Below are 19144 nucleotides of genomic sequence, written 5' to 3'. Positions count from 1 at the left end.
TTACAAACTATGGTGCCAAAAGTGAATTTTCCCATTTTCAAGCATCTCTGACTTTTCTGCGCACCTGTCAGGTTTCATGAGGGGCTAAAATTCCAGGATAGTACAAATACCCCCCAAATGACCCCATTTTGGAAAGAAGACATCCCAAAGTATTCAGTGAGAGGCATGGTGCGTTCATAGAAGATTTTATTTTTTGTCACAAGTTAGCGGAAAATGACACTTTCTGACAAAAAAGAAAAAAAAAACAGTTTCCATTTCTTCTAACTTGCGACAAAAAAAAATGAAATCTGCCACGGACTCACTATGCTCCTCTCTGAATACCTTGAAGTGTCTACTTTCCAAAATGGGGTCATTTGTGGGGTGTGTTCACTGTCCTGGCATTTTGGGGGGTGCCTAATTGTAAGCACCCCTGTAAAGCCTAAAGATGCTCATTGGACTTTGGGCCCCTTAGCGCAGTTAGGCTTCAAAAAAGTGCCACACATGTGGTATTGCCGTACTCAGGAGAAGTAGTATAATGTGTTTTGGGGTGTATTTTTACACATACCCATGCTGGGTGGGAGAAATATCTCCGTAAATGACAATTTTTTATTTTTTTTTAACCACAATTGTCTATTTATAGAGATATTTCTCCCACTCAGCATGGGTATGTGGAAAAATACACCCCAAAACACATTATACTACTTCTCCTGAGTACGGCGATACCACATGTGTGGCACTTTTTTGCACCCTAACTGCGCTAAGGGGCCCAAAGTCCAATGAGTACCTTTAGGATTTCACAGGTCATTTTGAGAAATTTGGTTTCAAGACTACTCCTCACGGTTTAGGGCCCCTAAAATGCCAGGACAGTATAGGAACCCCACAAATTACCCCATTTTAGAAAGAAGACACCCCAAGGTATTCCGTTAGGAGTATGGTGAGTTCATAGAAGATTTTTTTTTTTTGTCACAAGTTAGCAGAAATTGATTTTAATTTTTTTTTTCACAAAGTGTCATTTTCCGCTAACTTGTGACAAAAAATAAAATCCTCTATGAACTCACCGTACTCCTAACGGAATACCTTGGGGTGTCTTCTTTCTAAAATGGGGTCATTTGTGGGATTCCTATACTGCCCTGGCATTTTAGGGGCCCTAAACCGTGAGGAGTAGTCTTGAAACCAAATGTCACAAAATGACCTGTGAAATCCTAAAGGTACTCATTGGACTTTGGGCCCCTTAGCGCAGTTAGGGTGCAAAAAAGTGCCACACATGTGGTATCGCCGTACTCGGGAGAAGTATTATAATGTGTTTTGGGGTGTATTTTTACACATACCCATGCTGGGTGGGAGAAATATCTCTGTAAATGACAATTATTTGATTTTTTTTACACACAATTGTCCATTTACAGAGAGATTTCTCCCACCCAGCATGGGTATGTATAAAAATACACCCCAAAACACATTATACTACTTCTTCTGAGTACGGCGATACCACATGTGTGACACTTTTTTGCAGCCTAGGTGCGCTAAGGGGCCCAACGTCCTATTCACAGGTCATTTTGAGGCATTTGTTTTCTAGACTACTCCTCACGGTTTAGGGCCCCTAAAATGCCAGGGCAGTATAGGAACCCCACAAGTGACCCCATTTTAGAAAGAAGACACCCCAAGGTATTCTGTTAGGAGTATGGTGAGTTCGTAGAAGATTTTTTTTTTGTCACAAGTTGGCGGAAAATGACACTTTGTGACAAAAAAAACAATACATATCAATTTCCGCTAACTTGTGACAAAAAATAAAATCTTCTATGAACTCACCGTACTTCTAACGGAATACCTTGGGGTGTAGTCTTTCCAAAATGGGGTCACTTGTGGGGTTCCTATACTGCCCTGGCATTTTAGGGGCCCTAAACCGTGAGGAGTAGTCTTGAAACCAAATGTCTCAAAATGACCTGTGAAATCCTAAAGGTACTCATTGGACTTTGGGCCCCTTAGCACAGTTAGGCTGCAAAAAAGTGTCACACATGTGGTATCGCCGTACTCAGAAGAAGTAGTATAATGTGTTTTGTGGTGTATTTTTACATATAACCATGCTGGGTGGGAGAAATATCTCTGTAAATGACACATTTTTGATTTTTTTTTACATACAATTGTCCATTTACAGAGAGATTTCTCCCACCCAGCATGGGTATGTGTAAAATTACACCACAAAACACATTATACTACTTCTCCTGAGTATGGCGATACCACATGTGTGACACTTTTTTGCAGCCTAGGTGCGCTAAGGGGCCCAACGTCCTATTCACAGGTCATTTTGAGGCATTTGTTTTCTAGACTACTTCTCACGGTTTAGGGCCCCTAAAATGCCAGGGCAGTATAGGAACCCCACAAGTGACCCCATTTTAGAAAGAAGACACCCCAAGGTATTCCGTTAGGGGTATGGTGAGTTCGTAGAAGATTTTATTTTTTGTCACAAGTTAGTGAAAAATGACACTTTGTGAAAAAAACAATAAAAATCCAATTTCCGCTAACTTTTGACAAAAAATAAAATCTTCTATGAACTCATCATACACCTAACAGAATACCTTGGGGTGTCTTCTTTCTAAAATGGGGTCACTTGTGGGGTTCCTATACTGCCCTGGCATTTTAGGGGCCCTAAACCGCGAGGAGTAGTCTAGAAAACAAATGCCTCAAAATGACTGTTCAGGGGTATAAGCATCTGCAAATTTTGATGACAGGTGGTCTATGAGGGGGCAAATTTTGTGGAACCGGTCATAAGCAGGGTGGCCTCTTAGATGACAGGATGTATTGGGCCTGTTCTGATGGATAGGAGTGCTAGGGGGGTGACAGGAGGTGATTGATGGGTGTCTCAGGGGGCGGTTAGAGGGGAAAATAGATGCAATCAATGCACTGGGGAGGTGATCGGAAGGGGGTCTGAGGGGGATCTGAGGGTTTGGCCGAGTGATCAGGAGCCCACACGGGGCAAATTAGGGCCTGATCTGATGGGTAGGTGTGCTAGGGGGTGACAGGAGGTGATTGATGGGTGTCTCAAGGTGTGATTAGAGGGGGGAAATAGATGCAAGCAATGCACTGGCGAGGTGATCAGGGCTGGGGTCTGAGGGCGTTCTGAGGTGTGGGCGGGTGATTGGGTGCCCTAGGGGCAGATTAGGGTCTAATCTGATGGGTAACAGTGACAGGTGGTGATAGGGGGTGATTGATGGGTGATTAGTGGGTGTTTAGAGGAGAGAAGAGATATAAACACTGCACTTGGGAGGTGATCTGATGTCGGACCTGCGGGCGATCTATTGGTGTGGGTGGGTGATCAGATTGCCCGCAAGGGGCAGGTTAGGGGCTGATTGATGGGTGGCAGTGCCAGGGGGTGATTGATGGGTGACAGTGACAGGGGGTTATTGATGGGTGATTGACAGGTGATCAGTGGGTTATTACAGGGAATAACAGATGTAAATATTTCACTGGCGAATTGATAAGGGGGGGTCTGAGGGCAATCTGAGCGTGTGGGTGGGTGATTGGGTGCCCGCAAGGGGCAGATTAGGGTCTAATCTGATGGGTAACAGTGACAGGTGGTGATAGGGGGTGATTGATGGGTGATTGATGGGTAATTAGTGGGTGTTTAGAGGAGAGAATAGATGTAAACACTGCGCTTGGGTGGTGATCTGATGTCGGACCTGCGGGCGATCTATTGGTGTGGGTGGGTGATCAGATTGCCCGCAAGGGGCAGGTTAGGGGCTGATTGATGGGTGGCAGTGCCAGGGGGTGATTGATGGGTGGCAGTGACAGGGGGTGATTGATGGGTGATTGACAGGTGATCAGTGGGTTATTACAGGGAATAACAGATGTAAATATTGCACTGGCGAATTGATAAGGGGGGGTCTGAGGGCAATCTGAGCGTGTGGGCGGGTGATTGGGTGCCCGCAAGGGGCAGATTAGGGTCTAATCTGATGGGTAACAGTGACAGGTGGTGATAGGGGGTGATTGATGGGTGATTGATGGGTAATTAGTGGGTGTTTAGAGGAGAGAAGAGATGTAAACACTGCATTTGGGAGGTGATCTGATGTCGGATCTGCGGGCGATCTATTGGTGTGGGTGGGTGATCAGATTGCCCGCAAGGGGCAGGTTAGGGGCTGATTGATGGGTGGCAGTGACAGGGGGTGATTGATGGGTGATTGACGGGTGATTGACAGGTGATTGACAGGTGATCAGGGGGGATAGATGCATACAGTACACGGGGGGGGGGGGGGGTCTGGGGAGAATCTGAGGGGTGGGGGGGTGATCAGGAGGGAGTAGGGGGCAGATCAGGGACTAAAAAAAAAAATAGCGTTGACAGATAGTGACAGGGAGTGATTGATGGGTGATTAGGGGGGTGATTGGGTGCAAACAGTGGTCTGGGGGGTGGGCAGGGGGGGGTCCTGAGGGGTGCTGTGGGCGATCAGGGGGCAGGGGGGGGAATCAGTGTGCTTGGGTGCAGACTAGGGTGGCTGCAGCCTGCCCTGGTGGTCCCTCGGACACTGGGACCACCAGGGCAGGAGGCAGCCAGTATAATAGGCTTTGTATACATTACAAAGCCTATTATACACTTTCCGTGCGGCGATCGGGCAGCTAGTAACCCGCTGGCGCTTCCGAACGGCCGGCGGGTTACAGCGAGCGGTGGGCGGAGCCAGTCCCTGGCGGCTGATCGCGTCACAAATGACGCGATCGCCGCATAGCCACTCCCGCAGCCGCCCCCGCCGATGGGCGTATTGCTGTCGTTTGGGCCCGGACTTTGCCGCCGCCCATCGGCTGGGGGCGGTCCTTAAGTGGTTAACAGGATTAATAAGAAAAAAAAATGGAAAAATTCATTATTTATCAGTTTTCGTCCATTATAGCTTTAAAATAATCCACGCTACCATAATTAAAACCTATGTATTTGATTTGCCCATTTGTCTCGGTTATGACACCATTTAAATTTTGTCCCTATCACAATGTATGGCGCCAATATTTTATTTGGAAATAAAGGTGCATTTTTTCCGTTTTGCGTCCATCACTATTTACAAGCTTATAATTTAAAAAAAATGTTCGTAGTATACCCCCTTCAAATGCATATTTAAAAAGTTCAGACCCTTAGGTAACTATTTGTCTTTTTTTTTTTTCAATTGTAATTTTTTTTTCCCATTAAAAATTTCATTTGGGTAATATTTTGGTGTAGAAAATAAACAGTTAATTTTTAATGTTATTATATGTGTAAATTGTAATGTAAAAAAATATGTAGATGTAGTTTTACTATTTGGCCACAAGATGGCCACCTTGAGGTTTTTTTTTTCTCCTTGTGCTTCTCGCTAACCGGAAGCACATGGAGGACGCGTAAAATTTTATGTGCAGAAAGACTGAAGCCTCTAGTAAGAGCGCTTCGGTTTTTCTGCTGGGGACATGGATCGGTGATCGGGAACCATGTTCCCGTTCACTGATCCCAGGGCTACCGGGGGACAGAAGGGGGTGTGCCCGCAATCACGCGTGGGAGCGCGCCATTGCAGCAGGGCAGCCGCCTGGACGTGAGCATCACGTCCGGGCGGCAGAAATGGTTAATCTAATTGCAATCAGTGTGCGACGGCTGGGGTGGGAGGGATGGAGGGGCGCACTTTGGGGTCTCAGCCTTGGGTGCTGGAGGACCTTGTTCCGGCTCTGGGAGTGCCCACTCATACAACTACATGCATGGTAACGCAGGTATGCATTTGTGTTAAATAGGGTACTTCCGCCACAGCGCATCGCAGGCAATGTGAACTACCCCATTGACTTACATTGCCCTAGCGGTAGGCTGCGGTAAAATGCTGCACCGTGCCAGTGTGAAAGGGACTCTAGGGCCCGTTCCCACTGGGAATGGGCCCTACACAAATTCACATACCAGTGAATTTCTATGTGTTTCTCTGTCTGTCCATTAGATGAGAATTTCACATCCAGAAAAAAAAACAACAGCAGTGTTACTATTTTTTGGATGCTGCGCGCTGTTTTGGTGTGCAATTTTGCGTGTTTTCACTTTAGCAATCAGTAACGTCAATGTGAATTCTTCATGGATCTCTTTGGAGAAAAATGAAAACACAAAAAAAGATTATGCGAATGTACATGCAAATTCACATAAAAACACTGCATATGGGGCGGCGGAGCTTGGACTCGATGCTGAGAGGACGCATGGCGGAGTAGCTCCGGCATCTTCGGCCCTAATCACCCTTCCTCCTCCTTGCTAAACCCCGCGATTCAGCACTGCTTACCCCTAGTAAGCTGCACCACACTCCGGAGATGGGTCCCAAGCGGCAACAAACGGAAAGCGACCCCGGGATCCCTGAGATGTTTACCCGCAAGCTAAAGCAGGCAGGGAACCAAGATGGCGCCCAGGCCTCCGAGACTGAGATACATGAGCCAGACACCGCTACTGCTGCCGCCAATACAGCTACGAAAGCGGACTTAAAGGTACTGTACCAAAACATTGAAAAGCTTGTGAAGGCTTCTAACACAGCAGCGGTTAAGGAAATAAGATCAGAAATCTCATGCCTAGGGGAACGTATCTACGAACTAGAGGGGGAGCTGGAGGAGGTTAAGGCCTATTGCACACAAGCAGACCGGGACTTTGCTGATATCCGTACAGACATACAATCCCTGAAAGATGCCCGAGAGGACCAGGAAAACAGGGATAGGAGGAGCAATATTCGCATCAGGGGCATACCTGAAACTATTCTGGAACTTGATCCCTATCTCGAAGCACTTTTTACCTCTCTGCTTCCTAATCTACCGACAGCGGATCTCCGCATGGACAGAGCCCATAGGGCCCTTAGGTCCAAACCTAAAGATGGAGAACCACCTCGAGATGTAATCATACGATTTCACTATTATTCTACCAGAGAAGCTGTTCTTTCTGCAGCAAGTTGTGACCCGGACTTTCTTCACGGGGACGACACCCTTTAATTTTTTCCGGACCTGTCTCCCATAACTTTAGCGAGGCGTAAGGAACTGAAGCCATTAACCGCCGTACTGATACGACATAAGATAAAGTACAGATGGGGTTCCCATTTAAAATGATAATCACGCACAATAGCAAGCAAATAACTGTTTTTGGCCCGCACATGATAAAAGATACTATACGTAAGCTTGGCCTTGCTGAGTCGATTATACCACCGTTACAAAAAAACTCAGGAGAGGCTAACCCCCCCCACGCGCTTCTTGGTCCACAGTTGGCCCCAGGAAATCGAATAGGGTCAGAAAACAGAACGTCAGCGCTGAAGATGCTATGGAAGAAGGAACATCCTGAACTACCTACAACTGTTTTCGGAACTATACTCCAGTTATAGGCTATTAATATAGACAGCACCAACCTCCTTTCCTGGAAGTGTATGACCTCAGTATTAGGGATTAAACTACCCATGCACATCTTCCTTTGAATAAGACGATACTTCTTAATTGCAGCAAAGTGATGGGACTCAGTTTCCGTATGCTTGGACGAGTATGATGAAGAGAAAAGGGCTTAAGTATGCCCTGCTTTGCCGTGGGCTGCGAACTCAGTCACAGGCACACCGACCCCCACATGGGAGCTGCGTTACGTGTACCGCAGCTGCTGACTATAATAACCAGGGTATTCGTTGAAAATACCCTTACCTTAGCCATTGGTGAAGGCACAAAATGTTATGTTTTTGTTCCTGTTTATATCGTATTCTTTAGCTTAAAATGTTGGTTTAGCTCAATGCACCTTGTTATCTCAGATATGCAAAAGTCACGCAGTCATACTAGATCTCCCGGACAACACACTGCCTTATGGGCTCAAATTATACTTTATAAGCAACGTAGTTACTACACCTTTCTTGCCAGATCATACGCCTGGAACACCCACCTAAATAAATATGGCCTCTACTAGACCCTTGAGTCTCGTGACAAATTATCCTCGACAAAAAGATAATCCCTGTATACCCCTTAAGATTATCACACATAACGTGAAGGGACTGAACTCCCCCAACAAAAGGAGGATGGCGAGTAATTTTTACAAATCCCTGAATGCAGATGTCCTGCTACTCCAAGAGACGCATTTTAAGAGGGGCTCTGAACCTAAATTTTGGCACAAACACTATCCCCATGTATATTATGCGTCTGCCTCTGACAAGAGATGTGGAGTGGCTATTATGATCAGAAAGAACCCCACTGTGGAAGTCCAGAAGGTTGTGAGAGACCCCACAGGCAGCTTTATAATACTTATAGTAAGCATACATAGGTGTATATATACCGTAGTATCAGTATACGCCCCTTCGGAGGGATTACAGACATTCCTCACTCAGCTATCTACAAAGATAGCTCTCCATAGGACTGGTAAGTTACTGATAGCGGGGGATTTTAATGCGAATTTAGATACTCCCGTACCTAACTCCACTTTCCGTAGACCACCAAACAAAGCTCTTCTATCCTTTCTTGGCAGGGTCAATGCATGGGATGCCTGGCGAGCGGCTCACCCAGGAGAGAGAGGGCACTCCTTTTACTCCCACCCGCATAAAAGTTACTCCCGCATCGATTACATCTTTATGGATGCCACAGTCACTGACAGGATGAAATCGGTTGAAATTTCTGAGATCTCCTGGTCAGATCATGCAATGGTACAGGCTGAGATACTAGTGACGGGCACACGCTCTCAGTTCAAATGGAGATTGAATGAATCCTTGCTGGCTGACCCTGAGGTCCAAACAACTGTGCGTGATTCCATCTCACAATACCTGGCACTAAATCCTGCCTCAGACACTTCCTGTAATATTAGATGGGCAGCACTTAAGGCCTTAATAAGAGGTATACTCATTAAAATTTCTGCAGGAAGAAAACGTGTTACCCAAGCGAGAATTTTAGACTTACAAAGACAGATCAGGGACTTGGAATTAGCCCATGCAACCTCGGGGGAACAAGACATATATAACAAACTCTTACCGCTAAGGCAGGAACTTCAGGCTCTCCTCTTTAAGAGAGCCGAGCGCTCCCTTAGACTCACAGGGCAGAAATACTACAGTAAAGCAAACAAACCTGATACGTTTCTAGCGCGAAAGCTTTCTCAAAAACTAGCCCAGAATAGGCTGTACCCTATCAGGGACCCCCAGGGCCATATGACATACGACCCTACCCACATTGTCCAATTATTCTCTGAATATTACGCCACTTTATATAACGGCACGACCACAGATAAGAATAAAGTAAAAGCCCCGGACATCCTTAAAGGGACTCTGAGCAGTGCAGAAACTATGGAACGATGCACATCATTTTAAAGCTCTCTTTCTCCTCTTTCCAATGATATATAAACCGCCGCCCTACGCCTTTTAGTTTTCGCTATTTTCGCGATTGAAATTGCCGCGGCCGCGATTTCGATCGCGAAAATAGAGAAAACTAAAAGGCGTAGGGCGACGATTTAGGTGTCGTCAGAAAGAGGAGAAAGAGAGCTTTAAAATGATATCCATCTTTCCATAGTTATATTGTATTACACAGGGCGACTTTTTGTCAAAGTCAGCTGCTGCATTCAGCAGAATGGAGCTGCTGACACTGGGGAAAGTGTCGTCCTGTGTAATACAATATAACTATGGCTTGATGGATATCATTTTAAAGCTCTCTTTCTCCTCTTTCTGACGACACCTAAATCGTTGCCCTACGCCATTTAGTTTTCTCGAAATCGCAAAATCGCGGCCGCGGCAATTTCAATCGCGAAAATAGCGAAAACTAAAAGACGTAGGGTGGTGGTTTATATATCATTGGAAAGAGGAGAAAGAGAGCTTTAAAATGATATGCATCTTTCCATAGTTTCTGCACTGCTCGGAGTCCCTTTAAATTTTTAAAAGATATTCCTATTCCCTCTTTCACCGATATAGACAGAGATAAACTAAATTCTCCTATTACCCCCAAAGAGGTTGCAGATGCCATAAAATTGTCTAAAAACGGTAAAGCCCCAGGCCCGGATTGGGTATACTGCCCTATACTATAAAACCTTCAAAGAACAACTAATCCCAATCCTGGTTACTCTATTTAATAAGATTCTGACTGGCTCAGAAGATTTTCTTCCTGAACTTCTACAGGCCACTACAGTATACATATATATATAGTACTTATCCCTAAGCCAGGCAGAGACTCAGCCGAGGTTTCCAACTATCGTCCTATCTCACTAATAAATGCAGACATAAAAATGTTTTCAAAGATTCTGGCAGATAGATTGAACTCTCTTCTCCCCACGGTAATACACCCGGATCAGACGGGCTTTGTCCAGGGCAGGCAAACAACAGACAACATTAGAAGGATGGTGGACCTGGTTGAAGTGATGGGGCACGGTCAGAGGCCTTCTCTGCTCCTCTCTTTGGACGCGGAGAAGGCCTTCGACCGCGTGGACTGGCGATACCTACGACTGGCGCTGCAGAGGTTTGGAATCAGGGGAGACTTTCTTAACGGGATCCGAGGCCTGTATGCAGGCCCTACTGCCAGTGTGTGTAACATGGGCCTCACTTCTGAGCCCTTCTCAATTCTGAATGGGACTCGACAGGGGTGCCCTCTCTCTCCTCTTTTATTTGCACTATGCATTGAGCCATTGGCCCTGCTTGTAAGAGGCTCCCAGGACATCTCAGGTATAACAGTAGGCCAGGAGGAATTCAGTATAGCCCTCTTCGCCGACGATACAATATTTTCTCTCTCCAACCCACATGTATCTCTTCCTAACTTGTTCAGACTAATTGACCAGTTTTGTGTAGTTTCAGGCTTCAAGGTCAACAAATCAAAATCAGAGGCCATGGCCTTCGGATTAACCGCAACCCAGCAAGAAGCCCTGGCATCTACCTATACGTTTAAATTCCAGACCAAAGGCCTAAAGTACCTGGGCATACTTCTTACCCCCTCGTATGCGCAATTATACCCAGCTAATTACACCCCGCTACTCACTAAACTTCATGCACTTCTAAGAGAATGGAGTACTTACAATATTTCATTGACAGGCAGAATCAACGCCATTAAAATGACAGCGCTACCCAAAATACTGTACCTGTTTCGAGCCCTCCCAGTGACAGTCTCTAGAAATGACTTGTAAAAACTGCAATCCCATTTCACTAATTTCATTTGGGGGGGGTAAACCACCAAGGATTTGTTATAAATCTCTAGCTAGAAACAAAATGCAAGGGGGTCTAGGAGCCCCGAAACTCCTCCAATATTTTTACGCGTCCCGTCTGGCTCAAATGGCACAATGGTCTACTAAATGGGGAACTAGGAGATGGATTGACCTTGAAGCTGCATTAGTCTCTCCCTTTCCCCTAAGCTTACTGCCATGGACTAAATCCCCTCATTTACCTAATTCCCAACACTTAGCGGTAATATCAGAGTCCTTGTCTGAGTGGAAAACCCACTCCCGTATCCTTGGCTTACGCCAAAAACGCTCTCTGAAAGAACCATTACTCCTAAACAGAGACTTCCCTCCCGGATGCGATAGTCTTCCATGGAGGAGATGGCATACTACTCCTCCCATCACACTTAATGATCTAGTAGAAAGAGGCGAGGTCGTTCTATGGCCTACCCTTGTGGACAGGTACAATCTTGCACCCACAGACATTTTTAGATACATACAAATGAGACATTTTGTACAAAGCTGTCTAAGAACTGGAGTAGATCCTGACCCAAATCCCCTAGAAAGAAGGTTCCAAAACTATATACATACCCCTGGACTCATCTCCTTATTTTACTCAGCTATTTGGTACGAAAAACAAGATGACCTTTCCCCTGCTATGATAAAATGGGAAGTGTGTTGACAATAGAACAATGGGATAGCATCTGCTCAAATTTGGCAAAATCCTCCATATGCTGCGACATTAAGGAAAAAAGCTACACAATATTATATGATTGGTATAGAACCCTTGCCCTCCTTTTCAAGAGGAATTTACTCCCAGCAGACATATGTTTTAGAGGATGTGGTAACCCTGCAGATCAGAAGCACTGCTGGTGGTCCTGCCCAGTAGTCCAAGATTTCTGGAATAAATGTTTTTATTTGGCCTCTTCTCTTCTGGACACAGAGATACCCCCAAACCCATGGCTGGCACTATTTTGTAAGAGTACCCCTTCTCTCACTAAGCCGAAAAACAAACTATTGATACATTTATGCGATGCAGCCAAGTCTAGCATAGCTAAAGAATGGATGTCCCCCTTTATACCTTACGAGCCTTTCGTGCATAAGATGTCCGAAATTTATTGGATGGAGAAAATCACTTCTTCATTATTGGGGCAGGAGGACCAATTCGAGGAAATCTGGTCCCCGTGGTCGGCACGTTTTATCCCCCTATAGTGGTGCTTCTGATCTGAATATCGCACTCCCATATCCCAGCAGCCCAAGATTGAAATAATAAGTGTGTTGTCTGAAGGAAGAAAGATTTTGTTCGCTTAATAGTGTATTCTACTTGATCTCTCTCTTATTTTCTTTTCTTTCTTTTTTCTTGCCTTTATATGATTGTATTCTCTGATAACAGGTATTGCATTGTTTATGTGTTTATAAGGTTTCACCTTTGCTCAATAAACCTTTTGTTGAAAAAAAAAAACACTGCATATATGCGCATGCGAATTTCGTATCCAAAAAATGACATTCAAATCGCATGCTTCTACAGGAAATGTACCCTTAGACACGAATGGCTATGTAATGCGTTGTTTTGATGGGACAGCAGATTTACACTGTACTGGTGGCCACTAATGATCCCATTTCTAGCGAAAAATCGTTCAAGCGATCAGATAATTCTGATCGGAAGTAAAACTACACCATCAACAAACCAATCTTTGCTTCCTTTCTATCACAACCAACAATAAAATCCACATTTTGGTTTGATGAAAATCCAATCGGACGACTATTTTTATAATTATTCGTAATTGATTGTGCCTATTAAGGGAGATTATTTACAACCAATCCGATCAGAATTTCTTATCGCTTTAATGATTTTTCGCTAGAAATTTGGCCGTTAGTGGCCACCTTTACACAAGCTGTACACTGACTACTTTACATTGTATTAAAGTGCCTTATCCTCAGTGTTGTCCTGTAAAAAGATATCATAAAATATTTACAAAAATGTGAGAGGTGTACTCCCTTTTCTGAGCTACTGTAAAAAATGTAATTAAAAAAATGCTTATGCTAGGTATACATGATACAATTTTCTCACAGATTTACTGTCAGATCGATTTTTTCCAACATGTCTGATCGGATTTCTGGTCGATTTTTTTGATGATTTTTCATAGAAGTGAATGGAATATCGGACGAAAAATCGATCGGAAATCATATCAGACATGTTGGAAATAATCGAGCTCACAGTAAATCTGTAAGAAAATTGCATTGTGTACTGAGCATTAAGCTACATGGAAGTGATAAGATTGGCCTATCATCAGCCAATCACAATTGGATGTGTGTACCAGGCTTTGGCAATTGAAAAAGTACTAAAAAGTAGGTTAATTTTTTGGGGTAGGACCACACTAGGCAGAATCTCATATGTGTTTTCCACTATGTGCCACGGAAAACGCATATGCAATTTTGCCTAGTGTGGTCCTAACTTTTTTCTTTTGCTTGTTGGGGCAGAAAACAAATTTAATTGAAACGGTTTGAAATGACCTCCTGGAATGAAACTCAGGAGAAAAATGAATAAGATATGGGCCTTTATCTTCTGAACCAGATTGCTGCAGTGCTTAATATGGGTACTTACCTTGGTAGAGAGAAGCCTCTGTATCCTCTAGAACAGGGGTGTTAAACTCAAATACAAAGTGGGCCAAAATTGTACACTGGGACCAGTTCGCGGGCCAACCTCAATGTCTACTGGCCACCTTCCTCCCTCATAAAGTTCCCTGGTGTCTGATGGCCCCCCTTCAATCCTTATACTAGTTCCCTGGTGTCTATTGGTCCTCCCTCCCCTATACAGTTCCCTGGTGTCTAGAGGCCCCCACCCTCCCCTATACAGTTCCCTATTGTTTAGTGCTTTATCCCTACCTCCCACATATGGATTCTCTGATGTTTTGGGGCTCCACCTCCACTATAGCTTCTGTGGTGTTCTAGAGTGGGCCAAACATGATGGCTCTGGGGGCCAGATTTGGCCCGCGGGCCAGAGTTTGACATGTATGCTCTAGAAGATTCCCTTGTCCCCCTTGCCGTTCCAGAGCAAGCCCGTCAACAAGGGCTTGTGGATGGAGCTTGGTTGCACTGCGCAGGCGGCTCGTGTCTGCACACTTGCACGGAGCTGAACTAGCAGTGTGGCTAAGCGTGTGCTCGTAGGTTAGCATGGCCACAAGCTTAGGGGATCCCAGCGCTGGAACCGTGAGGCGGATCCAAAACCTCCACCCTACCAAGGTTAGTACTCAAATTGGGCACTTTTTTTTCCTTTAAACTTTTTCAAGTAGATACGTTTTGAAAACAAAAACACGTAATAGGTATACGTTGCAAATGTTTTACCTAATGTCACAGTTTTCCTTTAAGTTCATGTGTCTGAGCACTACAACCTCAAGGACTCCATTGCAAAAGGGTTTGTTTGTTTCTGATACTGCTCTGAGCTTATGTACCATATTCAGCCTATGTATATCCAATGGGCCTCCTGTGTTGGGGAGTGGGACTGCTATGTGGTACATCCAGCTTGCATTCCATTATGTAAGCTTACACAACATACTCAGAAGTGTTGCATAACTGACTGTTATTGGAAGGCCATTGCTGATATGCTGATGAAAGCTTGGTTGTTGGTGGGTGTGTGCTGACTGACCAATCGCCAGCTGTGCTATATGAGCCAATCACATGATTTATTTAGAGGAAGATACAAACTAAATGGTAGCAAAGGTTCTCAGCATGTGTGATCTGCAGTTACACGTGTCTCTGGCACTTGTGCTGCAAAGCTTACATAAGATACTGCTCAGTGGGGCTTACTTAGTAAGACTAAAGGTGCCTATTAACAATCTGATTTACCGGACGATTGATCATTGCGATCGATTGGAAACTATCGTTCACAACCACAAAAGGAAGGGAAAATGATAAACAATCCAATCAGATTAAAACAATCATTCTGAAATTTGCATGAACAGAACAACCGATACAACAATTGTTCATCGACTATCTACAATCATCTACACCATTTACGGTACCTGATCCGATCAATCGTATATACGGTCAATTGTTTAGAAGATTGTACCGTTAGTTGGAACTTGTTAAGAGCAGGCTGAGCAGCATAGCGTAGAAGAATAGAGAACACAAGTAATACCACTAATGTGAACTGATAAAAAAAAAAAAAAACTATTAAAGCGGACCTAAACTCTTGCATGGCAGACTAGAGAAACACATACAGTAGCTGAGAAATTAACTTTGTGTGTATTTAGGGAGATGAGCCTAATTACCCCTTGCCAGCAAGTACTGTAACCAGCAAGTGTACATCAGGGCTGAAGTGTGCCCTTGGTCTGTGATAGAATGTAAACACTGGAGGTTAACCCTTTCTGTGCTTCCAGGAATTTCAGGAACTAAATACTGCAGAATATCTGTAGGAGTTCTAAACATTGTGTAACAAAGAAATGTTTTTCTTTAAAGGTTGCTATGTTGTTACTTGTTTTTTAGAGCAGAGAGAACGTTCTGAGTTTAGGTCCGCTTTGTGGAAACATTTTTGAACCCTCACCTGGCTGGGTCATATCACAATACATCAAGGACTCTTTCTGTGGATGTTGCACTTGGGTGAAGTCACACTCATTTGCATATACTTTTAGCACCATTCACTGATATGGTAGGAAGGAGGTCGATTTAGCATGCACAGGTGCTCAGGAATACCATTGGTGACGCCAGCAGCCAGTGGTGTGTGGTTGGAGCGCTGGTGCTATAGCCGATGCCAGCATGCAAGGACTTTCCTAACTATTGTAGATGGTGAGGGTGCTTGGTTTAAGCATCATTGATAAACATAAGAAAATGTAAAGGTTAGGGATAGGGCAGAGGGATGATGGAATTAGAAGAATAAATTTGTGCTTTTTTTCAGCACATAAATTTCCACAGGAATTAATTGCTTCTCGATGTGAAAATTGCATCCAGAAAAAAAATGACAACCACGTTACTATTTTTCGGATGTCGCATGCAGGAAAATCTCGTGGGATGTGATTTTTGCGTTTTTATGCAATCAAAAAATAACAATAGGACTTCCTGCTTTGTAAAAATCTAACAAAAAAAAATGGTGCAAATTGGAATGGGAATTTGCAAACTCTCTAAGACCCTGACACTAAGGACCCCCAACCTTAATCTCTGTTGACCTTTCTCCAAAACTTGCAGTACTTACCTACATTTCCAATATTTCCCATGTCATATGCCCAAAGCAACCAGTTTCCAGTCCATTGGGTGTTGAGGTCAGGTGACCACACAGGAGCGCACAAGTTAAAATCTAAGCAGCACAGGTCAAATTTAATTCCTATCATATTTAAATCAAAACCGTAATGTCACTGAACATTGAATTACAAAAAAAAAAAAAAACCCACCCTCAACCTTTACAATGAGCCAAAATGGGCCCATTTGTCCTGCATCTCACTAGAGTAAAAATAGAAAATGAAAATGAGCCAGAAATAAGGGCATCAATAGGAAATCTTTACACAGCAGCCATCCTTGGCATTGCAGCAGGTGTCTGATTTCTGAATAAATACACACAGTGGTCTATTGACTCATAATGCGGCTCTTCTTTATGATATTTGTTCTGTACTGATTCCAGGTGCTCTGATCAGAGACTTCCCTGGCTGGATGTTTGGTTGAGAACAGAACGTGTTTATAGGTCAACTCCACCCAAAATTGCAATCATTGTTTTGGATTAAAGAATCCTTGTGGACTAACATACTGGTGTAACGATCGGTGTCAGCACACAGAGAGAATCTGATTATTGGTGATCTGCAGTATCACCAAGAATACAGATATATACCTGATTATTGATGATCTGCAGAATCACCAATAATACAAGTATAACTAACCTCTGGACACCTATATAGTGTGAGTGTTTGGTGCAACAGTAATGACTTTGAGTGGGACCACCCGAGGAGCAGGTGGTCCTTGGCAGTATGGGAAATACCTCCCTCTGGGAAGTGCAAAGACCTTCCAGCAGCCTGAGACATCCAAAGGGGTGGAGCCCCAGGCTGAATAGCAGGAAGGCCCTGTGGCTAAGTGACACCTAGAAGGTGGGTGTCACAAGCAGGTCTGGAGACTAATCTCTCAATGGAGAGGGATAGCTCTCAAGGTCGGGCAAGCCAGGTCGGCAACACACGGGCAGATAAGGTACAGAGACAGAAGGCTGATTCGATAACCAAGGGCAGGCAGGGTTGGCAACAGGTAATCAGATATGCGTAGGTACCGTATCAGAAAGCAGAGGGATAGTCAGGAAATGCAATAGATCATAACAGATATCAAACAATGCCTAGTCTTGGGTGTGAGGTCCGTGGTCTCTACACCCTGGAACTAGTCTTAAGTATAATATGATGGTACACAGTATCCCTAGTCTCGAGTGTGAGGTCCGTGGTCTCAACACCCTGGAACTAGTCTGAAGTATAACACAATGATAACACAGTATCCCTAGTCTTGGGTGTGAGGTCCGTGGTCTCAACACCCTGGAACTAGTCTGAAGTATAACACAATGATAACACAGTATCCCAAGTCTTGGGTGTGAGGTCCGTGGTCTCAACACTCTGGAACTAGTCTGAAGTATAACACAATGATAACACAGTATCCCTAGTCTTGGGTGTGAGGTCCGTGGTCTCAACACCCTGGAACTAGTCTGAAGTATAACACAATAATAATACAGAAGTAATCTGGCTCAGTGTGAATTCCCAGGTCCTCCTGGTTCTAAAACACTGTAGGATCTGACTATGGTCTGAGTGCTTTCACGTAAGTGTTCGCAACGGCAGACAACTTGAGACTGACCAGCAGTAACTATATATAGAGCGTCGCTCCCCGGCGCCACCCATCACCGATCAACCAATAGCCACTTGCTCTGAGATCAGCTGACCAACCTGGTCAGCTGATCCCTCCTCGTTTGTCATAAAGGTTCTTCCTCAACCTGTGTGAACAAACAGACCCAGCCACATCAGGTGCACGCTGCTGCGTGCAAACCGCCGCGCTGGACTGAATCAGCCGCCTTGCTGCCAGTCCGCGTGGCGGCTTTTCCGCAATCTATTACAACTGGCCTCCTCTTGGAGACTTCACAAATCAGATTCTCAAATTACTGTATGTCAGTGGAAGCAGGAAATGTTGGTGCCCACGGCTAATGGGCGATACAAATACTGGCAATAGGGCGCCAAAAACAGAAATGTGGTCGCTCGATAAATATCATTTTGAAAATTAAAACGTTATAGTTTTTGAAGTTTTTATCATTTTCAAAATTTAGAAAGTTATGGTTATTGACATTTTTAGTCTTTTGTATTAAGATTTTTTTTTTATCATTTTCAAAATGAATTAGAAAGTTATGGGTTAGGCGTCAAAAAGGGGGGCTTTAGGGTTAGGTGTCAGGAAGGGGGGTGTTCGGGTTAGGCATCAGGAAGGGGGGCTTTAGGGTTAGGCGTCAATTAGGGGGGGTTAGTCATCAGGAAGGGGGGTTTTAGGGTTAGGCCTCAGGAAGAGGGGGTTTAAGGTTAGGCATCAGGAAGGGGTGGTTTTAAGGTTAGGCGTCGGGAAGGGGGGGTAAGGATTAGGAATTGGAGGGTTCTATGTGAGAGTAGGGTTAGATTAAGCTGTATTAAAATATTGGTAACATTTACCAGTGTTTTACTATAATTATTACCACTGTAAATATTTATCGTTTTCATGTGGCGCCCAATTCACAACAGTATTTATCATTTCCACTTATATTGGCTGCACATTTCACTCCATTTTCCTCGTGTCCTGTGCAAGAGTTCAGGTCCACTTTAAGTTGGCCGCAGGTTAAGTCATTATTTATATTTCTTTTCAATTCAAGAAATAAAATCAAATTTTCTGATTTATTGAAATATTTGTAAAATCTGACAACTGTGTTAAAATTTTCCCCAATTATTAAATAAAAAACATTTTGTAATTACAGTGATGTGAAAAACTATTTGCCCCCTTCCTGATTTCTTATTCTTTTACATGTTTGTCACACTTAAATGTTTCTGCTCATCAAAAACCGTTAACTATTAGTCAAAGATAACATAATTGAACACAAAATGCAGTTTTAAATGA

Source organism: Hyperolius riggenbachi, chromosome 4, assembly GCF_040937935.1.
Source record: "Hyperolius riggenbachi isolate aHypRig1 chromosome 4, aHypRig1.pri, whole genome shotgun sequence".
Lineage (NCBI taxonomy): Eukaryota > Metazoa > Chordata > Amphibia > Anura > Hyperoliidae > Hyperolius > Hyperolius riggenbachi.
The sequence above is the reverse complement of the archived record's forward strand: the minus strand, read 5'-3'. Positions refer to the sequence as shown.